Source organism: Eumetopias jubatus, unplaced genomic scaffold, assembly GCF_037043125.1.
Source record: "Eumetopias jubatus isolate StellerSeaLion01/CBP00866 unplaced genomic scaffold, mEumJub1_p1.0 scaffold_14, whole genome shotgun sequence".
Classification (NCBI taxonomy): Eukaryota; Metazoa; Chordata; class Mammalia; order Carnivora; family Otariidae; genus Eumetopias; species Eumetopias jubatus.
Window position 1 is genome coordinate 90,366,380 of NW_028274820.1, and position 16,426 is coordinate 90,382,805.

Sequence of the window (16,426 nt, forward strand, 5' to 3'; positions counted from 1 at the left end):
GGACCTGATCATGACCTGAACCAAAATCAAGAGTTGTCTGCTTAACCAGCTGAGCCACCCAGGTGCCCCGGGGCAGAGGGATTTTTAAAAACTCCCCCAGGGATTCTAATGCATAGCGAGGCTGAGAACCAGTGTTCTGAATGTATCCTCTATTGTGTCATCCAGCCCCCAGATGTCAGGACCAGGCTCTTTTTCTTTCTGATGTTTTGAAACCTTTAAAGAAAATACAGTATATATATGAAACAGGTCAGACAGGTTTCCTCTCTGATTGGAAGGTTCAGTTCGGTTGTTTTAAGCCTAACAGTAGGGAATTGTGCTTTCAACCAAAATCAACTTCTAGACACATGGGTATTGTCTACACTTCATTTCTTCTGCATGCAAGAAGTGAAATTCTCTTCCGGGTAGTCAAAAAACAGTGTATCCCTTCCAATGTCAAATAATGAAATTATAATCTTAATGTTTTTCCTCTGTGTTTATGGAAATTATTCATCCCTTGATATCTAATTTAGTTAATAAATGCTTCTTTATTTGGTTTTTCTTTTAATACTAAGTCCGTTTTACATCCTGAAATTGTGCAATTGCTATCTGTGGCAAGGATAGAATGATATGATTGGGGAATTTTAAAAAATTCTTTTACACCATCCGTCTCCACAAGTAGGATCTGGGAGTGCAGTACCAGCATGGGGAGAAGTTTTGAACTTTGGAAGAGTCACAGATTAATTTAATGTCCAGAATAACTCATTGCTCTCAACTTCTTTACTGGAAATTTCATTACCAAGGAAGAAAGGTCATTTAGAAATTCAGGAGAGCAGCATGAGCAAGGAAAATAAATTAGAAAATCATCACCTTAAAACTGACTAACAAGGGACGCCTGGATGGCTCAGTCGTTAAGCATCTTCCTTCAGCTCAGGTCATGATCCCAGGGTCCTGGGATCGAGCCCTGCATCGGGCTCCCTGCTCGGCGGGAAGCCTGCTTCTCCCTCTCCCACTGCCCCTGCTTGTGTTCCCTCTCTTGCTGTGTCTCTCTCTGTCAAATAAATAAATAAAATCTTAAAAAAATAAAAAATAATAACTGACTAACAAGTTATTAGTATGATGAAATTAGCCTGGGCAAGTAAGTTGAACAAGAAAAGAATAGAGCTGAGGAGGAAACCCAATGGAAGACACAAAAGAAACTACAAAATAAATGGTAGGCAGAGAATTTCAAAGAGGAAGCTATGGCCAGCAGTGTCAAAGGCCTCTGTGAGGTCAAATAAAATGGGGTCTATAAAGGGCCATTGGACACTTTGTTTCAAAGTATAACTCTGGAGAGCACAAGCCTGTAATACAATGTCATTTTGAGGTGGTGGCTACTAATGTCTGGATCAAAAATAGTCAATATATTATTCTGAGACATTTAATAACCAAATTGAACTGTTCTTTTAGATCTTTTATTAAACTAATTTAAAAAGCCTAACTCTGATACTAAATGTAAAAGTGACAAAACAGCCCATGCTATAGCGGAATGAGCTATTTTGGACTATCTTAACAATTTAGCCAATGAATTACAGAGTCAGTTTCAACTAGAGCACTTGAAAATATTTCTAAAGGAATAGCTAAATCACACTTGCTTGTTCACCTACTTGTACTGAATTATTTTTGCTTTTCAGAGACATTGCAAAAGGCCAAAACCAACACTAGGCCGGTAGTGAGAAGAGAGAGAATATAGAGGGATATAAGGCATTTACAAGGGAAGATGATAACGAGAGGGGTTATGAGGGAAACACATACTCTAGAGTAGCAGGAAAACATAGAACATCTGCTCTGTTCATGAGCCAAGCCAAGGCCAGTCATCTGACAAGAAGAGAGACAGGCTGATGGCAGGTGTGCATATGAACACACTCACACACAAGCTCTTAAAGCAAGCCAGGGTCCCCAGTTAACTGGAAAACACCAGTTGACTCAATTTGACTTTAGCCCCTGATTATTGACTAGGTTCAAAAGTCAAATATCTTTCCTGTCCATAACCATTTGGTTCTTCTTAACTAGAAAAACACATTTTTCAGCTCTGTCTCAAGGGGACTTTCTGTATGTAGTTGGAACATAATGCCACCTACAGAGAAAGTAGCATACAAATGAGAAACAGATTTACAATAAATGCATTAAAACTTTTGCATTGTGGACCAATGAGCAAAATTCTCTAGGTACCTACCCAGGCAGACATTGGCAAGAAGGCTTTGACTAGTGGTTGCTTACAACTTCTGGTGGAAAGGAATTGAAAGAAATGTTAAGGGTTGAGGTTCTATCTCCTATATTTTTTGCTAGCCCTTTTCTGTCTCCATAGACTTGAGGCTGTCACTATCACTCCTAGGTTGGTTTAATATAGCTCTGTTCCATCACTTCATAGTATTGAAGCTTAAACCTGAGAGATTATTTCTTCCCTTGATGAATGATCATGTTTCAGCTTCTAGAAATCATGATCAGAGAACAAGCCCCATGGGCCATCCAACATGGCAGCAGGCATAGCCAGGTTTTCCTGGTTCATATTCACAAGCCAGTATGGAGCGTCTGCCTTCTTGGCAACGCACAAAGCTTCTGAATATGCCTTTGGGAAATGACCCCACTGTGTGTGCTTTTGTTGTTGAAAAAATATATGCACCTTTGGAACACGCTTTGTGGTAGCCTTCTCCCATTGATAAAGCTTTAATAACACTATTTTTTCAGTAATACTCAGGAGCCTAGTATAGAATTGTTGGTCTTTCCTTGGTCATGAAACTGAGTCACATTTCATTGATCTGTCCTTTTGGGCACCATTGTTGTTTTGTATTTGGCTCTAGAACTTTTAAATGGCTCCATGTTGGCCTAGCTTTCCTTTCCATGTCTGATTCAGAGAAATCCATGTGAACTTAGGCAATTCACCTCACGTGCAAGGAACTGAATTGGGCTTCATCATTGTTAATTAGCCTCCATAATTGCTGTTGCTCAATGTCTTATGCCATATGCCTTTCTTGAATTCAATTACTAAAAAAAAAAAAAACAAAAAAAACTCACCTTATTAAATACCTACTTTATGCAAGGCACATTAGGGAAGAGGGCTAAAAATATATATAAAACATAATTCTTGCTTTCAACAAACATGACATGAAAGATCAGATGATACACAAGTAACTTCAAGGCAATATGTGACAAATGTCTGAAATGACAACAGAGATTTCACAGGAGGGCAAGAGTTCCTTCCAGTTGACTTCCATTATGTCTGTAAGACTTAACAGAGAAGTGTAGCCTTTGAGCTGGCCTTGAGGAATAGAGTAAATCGCTCTAGGTATAAATGGAGAGGATGAAGGAGCATTCTGAGTAGAAGCTTGATCAAAGGAAAGAAAGCAAGAGAGTATGAGATAAAGTTAAAAGAACAGGAAATGAAGCTTGACTAATAGTGATCATGCTTTCTGGCACTGGCACCTTCACTCGGTCCGTCTTTCCAGTCACATGTGACTGGTCCTGAGGGAAGAGCAAGAGTTTCACCCCCAGAGGGGAGGACAGCCCCTGCCTTTTCGCACACTGGGACCCCTTGCAATTGACTTGTAACTGGATAAGTGGATTTGCGGATGATATAGCTTATCTAGTTTAAATGAAACTAACCTTCACAAAATGGATGTGGATTTCTGGACTTAAAAGAATTTCTACAGGGGAGGCTGGCTGGCTCCGTCGGTAGAGCATGTGACTCTTGATCTCCGGGTCATGAGTTCGAGCGCTGCATTGGGGGTAGAGTTTACTTTAAAAAAAAAAAAGAGAAAGAGAGAATTTCGGCAGAAACGTCATGTCGAAGGTAATACTAATCCTGCGAGCCCAAGAAGACAATGAGAACGTGGCAGAGCTGTTACTAATGCTGTGAGCGCACGTGAGCGCACGTGAGCGCCTGCTTCCTCAGCTACACACTTAACTTGTTCCTTTCAGTGAAGGCGAATTTACAACAGAAATGGGGAGTGTAACTGCTTTTCAGAAGAAACTCATGCCACGGAGAGGTCTTTTGAAAAATGACCCCATTGTCTGTGATTTTGTTGTTACAAAAGATGTAAATGTGTAACCCACCAGTATTAACAGAGCTTCACACCTCACCTTGGAAACGTTTTCTAATCTCTTTGCATTTCAGTAGATTTGAAGCTGTTTCTTAAAGATGTAAAATGAAAACACCTTTGGATTACTTTGGATGAACAACTGGTTGACATCAAGACAGACATAAATTTTCTCAGCAGGTTTCATCAAAAAACTGCATGCTTGGTTGGGGGAGGTTGAATCTATTCGTATCATGCTTCAATATGCCAGGCCAATGATATGTTCTTACCATTTGAATCTACATATCTTTTTTTTTTAAAGATTTTATTTATATGAGAGAGAGAGTGAGAGAGAGCACGAGCAGGGGGAAGGGCAGAGGGAGAGGGAGAAGCAGGCTCTCTGCTGAGTAGGGAGCCCAATGCAGGGCTTGATCCCAGGACCATGGGAATCATGATCTGAGCCGAAGACAGAGGCTTAACCGACTGAGCCACCCAGGCGCTCCTGAATCTACATATCTTTTAAGGGCTCTTTAAAAAACTAAATTTTGGCTGTCATTTAAAACCAAGTGTCGAGATAAATTGTTACAGAATTTCAAATTACTGATCACAATCTGTTAAACTAAGAGTTTTCAAAAAAGCTTTTATGAACATTAATAAATTAAACATTAAATATTGGTTTTTTGTTTCATTCTATCCTTTTAAAATTTGTTTGTGTTTTTTTAAGATTATTTTTTGAGAGAAAGTGAGAGAGAGAGAGTGTGCGCATGAGCAGGGGGGAGGAGCAGAGGAAGAGGGAGAAGCAGGCTCCCTGGTGTGGGACTCAATCCCAGGACCCTGGGATCGTGACCTGAGCCAAAGGCAGATGCTTAACTGACTGAGCCACCCAGGCATCCCTCTGTGTTTTACAGATCTATAAACATTTTAGATAGCACTATAAATAAATCAATATGCATATATGTATATATATATGTTCATATATATACATATATGCTTAATTTTTTAACTGATAGGAATATACTATAAAATTTTTTTGAGACCATTGGCTTAGATCAGGGTTCGGTACACTTTTTTTGTGAAGGGCTAGATGGTCTATATTTTCAAATTTGTGGCAAATATGCCCCCTGTCATAATTACTTAACTCTGGTATTGAAGTCTGAAAGTAGCCACAGACAATATGGGCATGGCTACATTCCAGTAAAACTATTTACAAAAACAGGATGTGGGCTGATTTTGTCCTTGGGCCATAGTTTGCCAGTCCCTGGCTTAGATGATGGAAGATACTTGCTGAGCTACAGAGTGCCCTAAGAAAGCCCCTGCAGTGTCGTGTCATAGGTGAGAAAGACAACGGTGATGGGAACTACATAGACTTGCATCTGGTCCTGATTTTGTAATGACTTGTATGAATCACTTCACCTCTTAGACCCTAGGTTACCATGTATAAAATGTGGAGCTTGGGTTGAAAATAACCTCCCAAATCCCTTCTAGTTGAATCATTCCATGGTCCTAATATCTCATCGCCTTGCCACATTTGTGGATTTTTACTAGGACCTGATTTCCAAGCAGAAGCCATGAAAGTCTGATTTAACTCTGTGGGCAAAGTGAGTACAAAACAGTGGAGAAGGTGGCAAAAATAAGAGAGGACAGAAATATTGTTCTAAAAACTGGAAAGTCCCAGCTTATGGCTCTTGAAGGATCCTTTACAGTGTTGCTGTTGTCAACGATGGTCGGAGACTGCTCCTCTTGTAGCTAAGATGTGCGGAGCCCTTGATAGTGGGGAGCTGGCCCCTTATCCCCGGAGTGAATGAAATACCCGGAGTGGAGACTGAAACTAGAAAATCCTCCCTGTGTGCTGCCCGGGGGCCTCTGCCATGGAAGGAGCCTATCTCCTTAAGCTTTGTAAAATGTTTGGTTTACTCCTGCAATTCTGAGGAGCTGTCTTTCTGCGTCTGCCAAGCACAACTGGACCTTCACTAATGCCCTTCACGCACTCCAAGCCCCGGCCAGACTGAACTGTTTGCTTTTCCACGTCCGTATTTCCTGACTCTGCAACCTTACCGTTTGAGCGCTGTGTATGTGGATAGGGCCTCTTCCGTTTCCCCCACCGCCCCCCAGTCCTAAAAAATCCAGCTCAAATACCACTTCCTCCGTGAAGCCTTCTCTGATCCCTCAGCCGGCAATGCCTTCTTCTTCCTCTAAACTCTAGATGACTGTATCAGTAAGTCTCCTGGGATATTTACCACATTTTATCTGCTCTTGCATTCTTACACGTCTTTGCTTCCCTACCAGATTAGAAGCTCCTTTCAGGAGTTTAATTCATCCTGGTTTCCACTCTCAGTGGCTTGAACAGAGGAGATGTTCAATAAATATCTGTTGAATGGATGTCCTGATTCTGGCCACCTGAGGGTCCGTTTGCAGTTATGAGGGGCTTTTTCCCACTACCACAAGTTAAGACCCTACCTTCATATCTGGCCCAGCACCCACCACGTCGTCCTCAGAATCTAGACCCCTCAGGCATCCCCTTTTGCTGCCCACAGCTCCCCACCCTGATGTCGCACCCAAATTTAACTGTCCTCCCCTCAAAGTTTAGGTCCCACATGGATCACCGGTTTGATTGGGGAGAGGAATGTACACAAGATTAGAAACCTATAAGCCAATGCCGATGCTATAACTTTATAATTTGTAGTAGTTATCTCCCAACTGAAAGCAGTGCCTTGTGTACCAGGTAACAGTTTTAAGGAACTAGTGATTGCTTTAGTATCTAGTCAGGAGAGAGAGCATAAACCTTGTTGGTTAATAATCTATTGTTGGGATAGAAATCTGCTGCTGTGTGACAGATACCCTCAGTAATTTAAGTACTGTACCAGAATGTCTCTAATGCTCGTGTTTCCCTCTCTCTCAGAGCCCTGGCTGTCTGATTCTTAAGCTGTTGGTGATTCTAATTCAATTAACACATACACACATGGAGGTGCTTCATTATTTAATATTGCTCTGTTAAAGTGTTCTCATTTTTATAGGGGTCTTCTATTAACTCAGAGGGAGTCTTTAAGCATGGAAGGTTTTTGTGTGGTTTGGTTTGGTCAGGCTGGCTCTTAACCAAGTCAAAACAAATAGGTGTTTGCTTTTTTTCCCTCTGCAGTGAGCAGGCCCAGTGTTGGGTAAGGTTTCTATTGACTTAGGAAGATGATCCACCAAGTGCAGAGCAAACTCCTTGACTTCTTTTCCCAACAGTAGGGAGGTTGGACCCATTAGCAATGGTTGGCTCCCAAGTCCTCTGCAAGAATAAATGTTCTTTCCAAAGGGCCAAACATCCAGGATTTGGCCCATCATTTTCCATTTCCTGTCTCCACTCAAGATTTGTCTTTCTATTTGCTACCACTTGTAAACAAAACTTTGCAGTTCTAGCGCTTGGAGGGGAGCTATGCGCCAGCTGGATGCTAGGTAAGTTTGTGCAATACCTCTGGGGTCAGGAAGGTAGTAACCACCCCAAAATATGCTTTCTTGTCAGAGTGACACTCACGTATTTCAGCGGAGGTGCTGGAAACAATGCTTCCGTGTCAGATCTGTCAGTATAGTGGAGCTTTCTGTTTCTGAGGAAGAGAGGAAGGATGGAAGGGGGGTGGAGGGAAGATGGGAGGCTATCCACCCAACGGAAAAAAGTGGAGCCAACAGAGAGTACCAGGAAAGAGGAAATGAAGAGTAAATCTTTTTCCACTTAAGAAAAATGAGAGTGGAAGCAGGAAAACTCCAGAGGGTGCTTTTGGGGGAGGAGAGGATCATAAAAGGCCTGTTATGAAAATCCATTACTCATAAACTTTCCCGCAGTAAGCCCTGCCTGTCTGGAGAGGATGCAAAGAGTCCTCTCAGCTGACACAGGACACGTGACATCAGTTAGCAGGACCCGCGTGCCACGGACCGTTTCCGTCCGCATGTCTGCAATACCACTTTCCCCTTTCAGGGATTCCCTTTAATTAGTCACAGGTTCGTAATCTCCATTTAAGGGCATCTTGTTTTCGTTCTTGCAGTCGCCTTATTCCTTTTGTCAAATGTTTACCAATGAGACAGCAGTACCATCATTGGAAGCTAACACCACGTGAAATAATGAGCCTTTGTACCACACCGCACAAATATTTTGAATTTGGGGCTAAGACCTGAATTTCTAGATCACACTAAGCGTAAGATTTCATCTAACATGAGTTTGTATTTTCACATTCAAAGATGGAAAGGGAAATTTCTGTTCCTAGGAGTCTTTGGCTATGAAAAGAATCTGCTTGTATATGTATCTGCCATCAGACACTGTCGCTCCAAATTGGCCAGTGGGAACATGGGGGTCCTCCCTGCACCCTGCTCTGGGGCAACTGTTGAGCCAGTTGTATATCTGGGTGCAGATCTAATGCAAAAGAAAGAACTCGGGGTGCCAGGGTGGCTCAGTCATTGAGCATCTGCCTTCGGCTCGGGTCATGATCCCGGGCTCCTGGGATCCAGTCCCACATCGGGCTCCCTGCTCCGCGGGAAGCCTGCTTCTCCTTCTCCCTCTCCCCCTCCCCCTGCTTGTGTTCCCTCTCTCGCTGTGTCGCTCTCTGTCAAATAACTAACTTACTTACTTAATTAATTAAAGAACTGGTAAAATATAGTGTTGCCAGTCACAGTCACCTGGGTGTGAATTGCTTTAGCATGTTTTACTTGAAAAAAATTAAGCCCAAGGTTTATTGTCCACATCTACTGTGCGCATTAAAGCAAGATTGTCCTTTTAATACATACAGCGGTCAGGGAACAGCCCCAAGTCAGATTTTACTTTTGATTGACAACATTTTAAAAAGCCTAAGTTCATAATGACTGTATTTATTTAAGATTCTTATTATTTAATATTTCTTGGTAGACAAAGAATCCTAGGTTGGGGATGAAGAAAAGGTAGTATTTATGAAAACACAGTAATTGGGTTTATCTCTATTAGCCATGTTTTATACCAGTTGAATAATAAGAGTTGAAAGAGAGAAAAGTTTATTTTAATTCTTTTATTGACGCCTTAAACATTTCTTACTCATTTTCATTCATTTTGACCAAAGTTTAACATGAATAACCAAGTGAGGAGCAAAGTGGATCTTCTCCATCATCAACCTACTCTTTCCATACCTACGCTTTCCAAACCTTTATAAATGAAACAGTGACCTGTTTGGATCTGACCATGTTTATTGTTTTAACAGGGCGGGATAGCGGGAGGGATGCAAAGGCAGTCCGGTCTGTGACAAAATAAAGAGATTTTAGTTTAATCTCAGGAAACTGTCACGGAATTATTCCTCCAAAATCTGTACTAAATAGGTTTGACAGATGCTTTGTTCCTTTCAAAAATAACTGTGATAAAAAGTAGCAATTCAGTGGAGATGCCTGGGTGGCTTGGTCTGTTAAGCATCAACTGTTAATTTCGGCTCAGGTCATGATCTTGGGGTCCTGAGATCAAGCCCCGAGTTGGGCTCCCCACTCAGCTTGGCATTCCCTCTCTCTGCCCCTACCCCCCCCACTCTCTATCTCTCTCTCAAATAAATAAATAAGATCTTCTAAAAAGAATAGTAATTCAGTAAGAAAGTAAATCCAGATTCTGTTCATTTAGTTCTACTGAATATCACTAACCATCTATGGACTTTCAAAAAGAAAATGGTATCTGGGGCACCTGGGTAGCTCAGTTGTTAAGTGGCTGCCTTTGGCTTAGGCCATGATCTTAGGATCCTGGGATCAAGCCCCGCATCGGGCTCCCTGCTCAGTGGGAAGCCTGCTTCTCCCTTTCCCACTCCCCCTGCTTGTGTTACCTCTCTCGCTGAGTCTCTCTGTGTCAAATAAATAAAATCTTAAAAAAAAAAGAAAAGAAAATGGTACTAATTGAATAGTTAGATATTAATCCCAGTCTCAAGAAATGTTTGGAAAACCCTGTGCATCCATCCTTCTAAACTACAGCTGTTCATATAAGCATAGATGAATCTCGGAAATATAGTTTTATGAAAGAAACTAACCATAGAATGCATACAGTATGATTACATAAAGTTTTAAGAAGGCAAAACTAAAAAATAAATTGTTGAGGCATGTATACCTTGGAAATAAAACTACAAAGAAAAGTAGAATAATTAAAATAACCCAAAATTTGGGTTAGAGGTTATTCGGAGGCATTTAAACACAGATCTGGACTGACTGAAGAGGGCGCAAACGAGTCTCCAAGGTGCTGGTGCTTTTAGCTGGCTGTTTCATTATCTTTTAAAGCGGTCATGTATTATACATAGTATGCGTTCATTTACAGGTACAATATGTTATGCTAAACATCTTTTTAATTTAAAATATTGATCCCAGTTAGAATCCATATTTTAAAACATTTCCTGTGGCTACCTGCATCGATTCAGAAATGAGTCTCTGAACTTGGGCGTCAGCCGACCCTAGGGCAGGACCATTCTGAGAACAGTGTGCCCGTCAGCCCTTAGTTACGGTACAAGCCGGAGTCCCCGAGTCAGAACTCCCAGCGCCTCCAGGGCTCTTCTGACCACGCACGCGCAGTCAGACCTGATCTAGCCATTCGACAGGACATTGCGGTCCTCATGATGCTAGGAGCCAAGCTAGCCGCAGTAGCGTAGAGAGAGGCAGAGTGGAGAGGTGTGTGTCTTCTACTGTCTGATGCTGTTTTCTACTCTGCTGTGCCGCACATGTTTCCCCACCGTAGTCTGCGGTTACAAAACTCATGTGATTATGGAATGTCACTATTGTATAAGGCATGTGGAAGGCGGAGGGTGATAACTGGCAGCGATGACATGTATAAGAGCTCTGAAGGATGCCAGCACACAGTGTCTTACTGTTGGGATCCAAAACTTATAAACTGTAATAATTCTCAGAAGCAGGGGGGGGGGTGGCGATGGGGTGAGGGAAAGGGGAATAGATGAAAGAGAACATACCTCTCTTCCTGGGTAAATTTCAATTTTACAATGACAGTTTATTTTTACCTTCTTTCCCTACCAAAAAAAATATATATATAATATAACTATATAGATGTATAAAATAAATAACATACAAATATATATAATAAATAAGAACAATATTTTTAAATATATATATTCTAAATCAAAGGAACTTTTCTTTCATTCTATCCTACTTAATTACTAACAGACCACCAATTGACTATTAACTATTAACCCGTTTCTAAACATATTCTGCCTTGAAATTTTTTTTTTATTTTCTTGGTTTTCTTTTTTCTCCATTGTAATTTTTAATTCCTTTCGTTAAGGAATTCAAGGGGAAAACATTCAGAATTGGACTTTTTGTGCATTAAACAAAACCACAACATTTTGCAGACACCACATATAAACAAAATCATATTTAAGAGCCTGGAATGTTGCTATAAACTTCTTTTAGCTTTCAAACATACAGTAAATCTCCCAGGGCAAATATGACTCATTTCAGTAGCTTGGATTTTCCCTCCTGATCACAGTATTGCCTGAGAGTTTGCTAAGAGCTTTGAGCAATTCACAGAGCTGGTAGGATATGTTTAGCGATTCTGCTTGCATTTCATATTATGAAAGAAAATCACCAGGGTTTTTGGTACGTGGAAAAGAATAATGAAAGTATGTATGAGTTATTTTGCCCCATAATAGTTGATGAGTACATCTTTAACCCACATGAGATTTTAACTCTTAAGTTGGATCCCATATTAAGACCCAGGTTAAGACAATGATATAGAACCAAGAGTAAGGGAAATCAGAGAAAAGTAATTGACTAAGAAGTTGTTGTTCTTTAAAAAAAAAAAAAAAATGAAGAAGTCATTATTGAGGCCTTCTCCTGAATCTAGCCTCTGTGAGGAGGGGCGAGCTGCAGAAACCTGGGGCAGGACCATGTTTGTGGTTGAGTGTCTCAGTTACAACCTGCAATCTCCCCCCCAACCAGCACCACCTTCTCTTGGACAACTCCTGATATGAAAGTGGAAATAGTGTGGGATGCAGGGAGTGGAGAGCCAATCTGAGAGTTTAGCCAACTATCTACCCGCCTACAAGTTATTGTGAATTTGTAACTGGTGAACTACTGGTAAGATTGTTTCTTTTGGGTGGAGAATCTGTTAGAATTTTAGGGGCAGTATTCTCTTTAAAACATAGGAATGTGGCACAGGCAGTTAAGGAAAGCAGAGAGACTTGGAAACCGATCTGCATGGGGACCTCTTTAAATCTTTAATAAACAGTGCTGTCTTCAGTAGCACCTACACTAAGTAAGATTGCAGCTATACAGAGAAGATAAGGATGGCCCCTGCTCAAGGATGACACGCAAATTCGTGAAGCATTCCATATTTTTTTTTTAAAAAGTCTTTAATAGGGGCGCCTGGCTGGCTCAGTCGTTAAGCGTCTGCCTTCGGCTCAGGTCATGGTCCCAGGGTCCTGGGATCGAGCCCTGCATCGGGCTCCCTGCTCCGCGGGGGGCCTGCTTCTCCCTCTCCCACCCCCCCGCTTGTGTTTCCTCTCTTGCTGTCTCTCTCTCTGTCTGTCAGATAAATAAATAAAATCTTCAAAAAAATAAATTAATTAAAATAAAAATAGATAAAAAGTCTTTAATAAATAAGCCTCATTTTAGTGCCTCTGTGGCTTTCCTCACTTAACCTGTGGGTTTGCGTGTGTGTCTGTGTGTGGGCGTGCTTACCAAGCGCGAGGAATGTTGAAAAACAAAAGACTTTGAAGGTGACAATTCAAAGTCTGTTCAGTGGTGCTCTTGTCATCTGTTGCTTTACACCGTGGTTCTCTAATGGTGAAGATACTGGAAGAGATTCCCAGATTCATATCTACACCAAGTACTTTCTGGAGCCTGATAAATAACTGTTTCAGTTATTAAAGACTATTCTTCAAATATATATAAATGCAGTGGTTTATAAGACAGATTCCCTTTTATGTATTGTTGAATTTATAGACACTTTATGAAACACTTTATTAGTAAATAACAAAAATATAAGTAGTTGTCATGATATCCTAATGTTTCTTGATATTTTATTTTTTTAACTTTTTAAAAGATCTATTTAATAGAGAGAGAAAGCACAGGTGGCATGGGCAGAGGGAGACAGAATCTCAAGCAGACTCCACACTGAGCACAGAGCCTGACATGGGGCTCGACCTCACGACCCTGAGATCATGACCTGAGCCTAAACCAAGAGTCAGACGCTTAACCGACTGAGCCACCCAGGCGCCCCTCTTGATGTTTTAAAAGGATCCACCTTCTTAAAATAGTAGAAACCACTGCTATACAAGATATAGAAGACTAAATAATTTCTCTGGTCCTGTCAGTTAGCAGTGGGCTGTCTTAATGTATGTTGATCTGACTTGGTTATTTGAAGTGACAGAGCATGGGGAATTCTCACTTCAAACCACCTGGAATGACTACTGTGAAGGGTGATGTGACAGAATCTTTCAAATTTAAATGCACATATACTATTCCACTTCCCAGTATCTGTCCTATAAAAGGGGTGCACAAGAAGGCATTGCAGCACTGTATGCAACAGAGAAAAACTAGGAAAAGCCCAAATGTCTGTCGATAGGAAAATGGTTAAATAAAGCGAGGGATCCTGTGCAGTAGATGATAAATTATGTCTTGGTGAACTTATTTAGAAAATCATCAAATATATTATTAAATTGTTTTAAGTTGCAAAATAATTGTATCATATATACCATGTATGTAAAAAAAAAAGATAGAATAGCAAGATTGCAAATCCAAACTTGACTAATTATTTGGTTGTCCAGGTAATTTTTCAGAGTAGTACTGTGATTATCAACATAAAATAAGTAAATTTACACTCATTATAGACTCAACCATACTTCTTTTTTATTTTCTCTAGGTCTTTAATGCTCCTAAACATGCAATAACATCAACTTCCTCCCCCTCCATAAAAAATGGTTATTGCTTTTCCTTATTCTATTTTTAAACCTGATTCCCTGGTAAGAGATCTTGTTTGGTTAATAAAATACATTGCCAGCATTTTTGCTTGAAAACTTTAGGGATCTACTGTAGTCTCAAATCAGAAAGCAGCAAAATGGGAAAAAACAAAATGAAAGGTAATAGGGCAATATTCTTCAGGCTATGGGGAACACGGTAAAAACAAAACGAAAACAGCCTATACTATAGGTGAAATTATTATAAGAATTTTGCCAGTGTTGTGCAAGTCTTGAGAAATATTTGATGGGGAAAATGGGGTGTTGGGAATACTGGGGCAAGATGACTAGTGCCTTGCTTCAGTGTCTTACTACGGGAGCTTTGCCACTCTGCCTTTCTCTCATCTAGCATATTTTCAGACCCCGGCCCGTCCAAATGTAGACACTGATTCCTCAGTGACTTCCTTATTTGCCATGTCTGCAGTACTTTATTTATTTGAACTCTCTGTCTAAACGGCACAGCACGTAACATGATTATCTTGTTACTTGAATATACTGAGGGTGTAGAGCTCTAGTGGTAAAAACTTAAAACGTCTTCAGTGTAAAAGCCACAGCATTCCAAGAAAGTTTTCCCATTGCATAGTTCTGTTTTCTCTTATAACACCAGAGCCTTTAAGCTGCTCGTTCTGGGAATGAAAGAAAAACCAGTCCTCTCTCCTTTTTTGTACCACTGACACAATCAAATAACATCATGTAATTTTTATGGACTTTTGAGATTTTTTAAACTTATTCACACACACGCATGCACGCGTGCGCTTCCTTCCAAATATTTGATGAGCCATTTTGCTACCAGCAGCACTGGGCTTCCCGCAGTAAGATTGATCATATCTTTCGCCAGGTGTTCTCCAAGAGATGAGCGAAGGCAGTTAGCAGAAACAAAGCATAATACTCCGTAGTAAACCTGCTTACACCCAGCATGGGTGGGAAAATCGTGGATTCTGGCCAATCAAAAATGTTATTTAATAGAGGTGCCCTACCTATCATTTGTGAGTTACCAGTTTCTTAGAAGAATAGATTGCAGTAAAGTGGTTAAATCTCTAATAAACATAGTTTAATCATTCTCAGATGATTCCGAGGGACTTGGAGTCCTGCTCTGCCCCGAGTGTCCTGGGAGCAGTAGCAGAATCCCCCTGGGCTGCTTACTGCTGGCATTTGCTGAAGGTTCTCGGAAGGAACAAAGGGACTGGTACACTTTTATTACAATCTGGTGGGCGGTTAGGTATGATTTCTACTAGTCAGCCGCATTTCAAATGTTTAAATCTGGTGTGCAGAGAATTAGAAATGTTAACATTTTGTTTTTACCTGAGTTTAAAGCAGAGGTTGTGCTAACATTTGATATATTAAGGATGCTGTGCACTCATCTTTTCTTTGGACAAATTCTGCTTGTGGTGAAATTAGCACTCATTTACATTGCCGGTGTTGTATACCTTTCTGAAGGGCCATTTGCCAATGTGTGTCAGAAGCCTTTTAGGTGAGGATACTCTTAAACCCAGAAATGCTGACTTCTGAGAATTTTTCCTAGATAAATAGTTGAACACGTGATAAAAGTATATCTATAACGATGCCCTTTGCAGCTTCATTTATAAGAACATAAAGTTGAAAAAATCTTAATTGTCCATCTACAGAAAATAGGTTACATTATAGTACATCCATATAATTACTATGTAGATCTATACAGAGAATACTGTGTTGCTGTTGAAAATTAGATTTTGCTAATGTGTTAAAAATAGTCATAAATAAAGAAAGTGTTTAGGAAATGATATGTATAACACAGTCCCACTTGGTTAAAAACAAAAGTATCTGTGCATGCATAACAAGATGTCTGGTAAAATATATCAGATGTTAGTCATGTCCATATCTGAGTGGTATGATTAGGGAGCTGATTTTCACTTTCTCTTTTACACATCTGGTAATGTCTGGTTTAAGCAAATAAGAAATGTATGTTACTTTTAGAATCAGAAAAAAATTAAATGATTGAGTTGTTTTTCATTTTGAAAGAAAAGTAATAAGCTTGTGGGAGTCGCGTGAAGGGTAAGCTGCTGTGGATGAGGCCGAAAAGCTGAGCAACTCGCGGGGCTCATGGAGGGAGTCTCAGAGTCGAAGGATTTCCACACATACCAAGTCATTTAGCAGGGACAGAATTTCACTTCTAAAGTCAAGTGGTATGTGAATGAGCCAGGAACTGGGCATGTTGTGATTCAAAATACCAGGAAAGTATTTTGGCTCCTTGTTTGTTTTGAACTTGGGAAACAACTTTAATATGTTTCTTTATTAGTAGTAATAAAAGGTCCTTAAAAATCTAGCTCTAATAACTGTGTACCCTAGGCAAGGAGCTATACCAATGAAGAATACCAAACAAGAAGAGTTGGAAGAGACAGAGGAGAGGAGTGGTCTGGTTGTCAGGCCACCCATCCGAGGAGAAATCCAAGATGAAGGAAGGTTGAGTGTGACCTGGCCTAGATAGAT

The 16,426-nt window shown here is 40.5% G+C and overlaps 1 protein-coding gene and 1 non-coding gene across 2 annotated transcripts in view; both read left to right on the plus strand.

Moving 5' to 3' along the window:
* CALD1 (caldesmon 1) overlaps positions 1–16,426 on the plus strand; it is a 181,473-nt gene that overhangs the window by 123,327 nt on the left and 41,720 nt on the right. The gene's annotated exons all lie outside the window — the stretch shown is intronic.
* Positions 12,231–12,341, plus strand: LOC114211801 (U6 spliceosomal RNA). Its single transcript, XR_015766810.1, has one exon. It is a non-coding gene; the product is annotated as a U6 spliceosomal RNA (small nuclear RNA).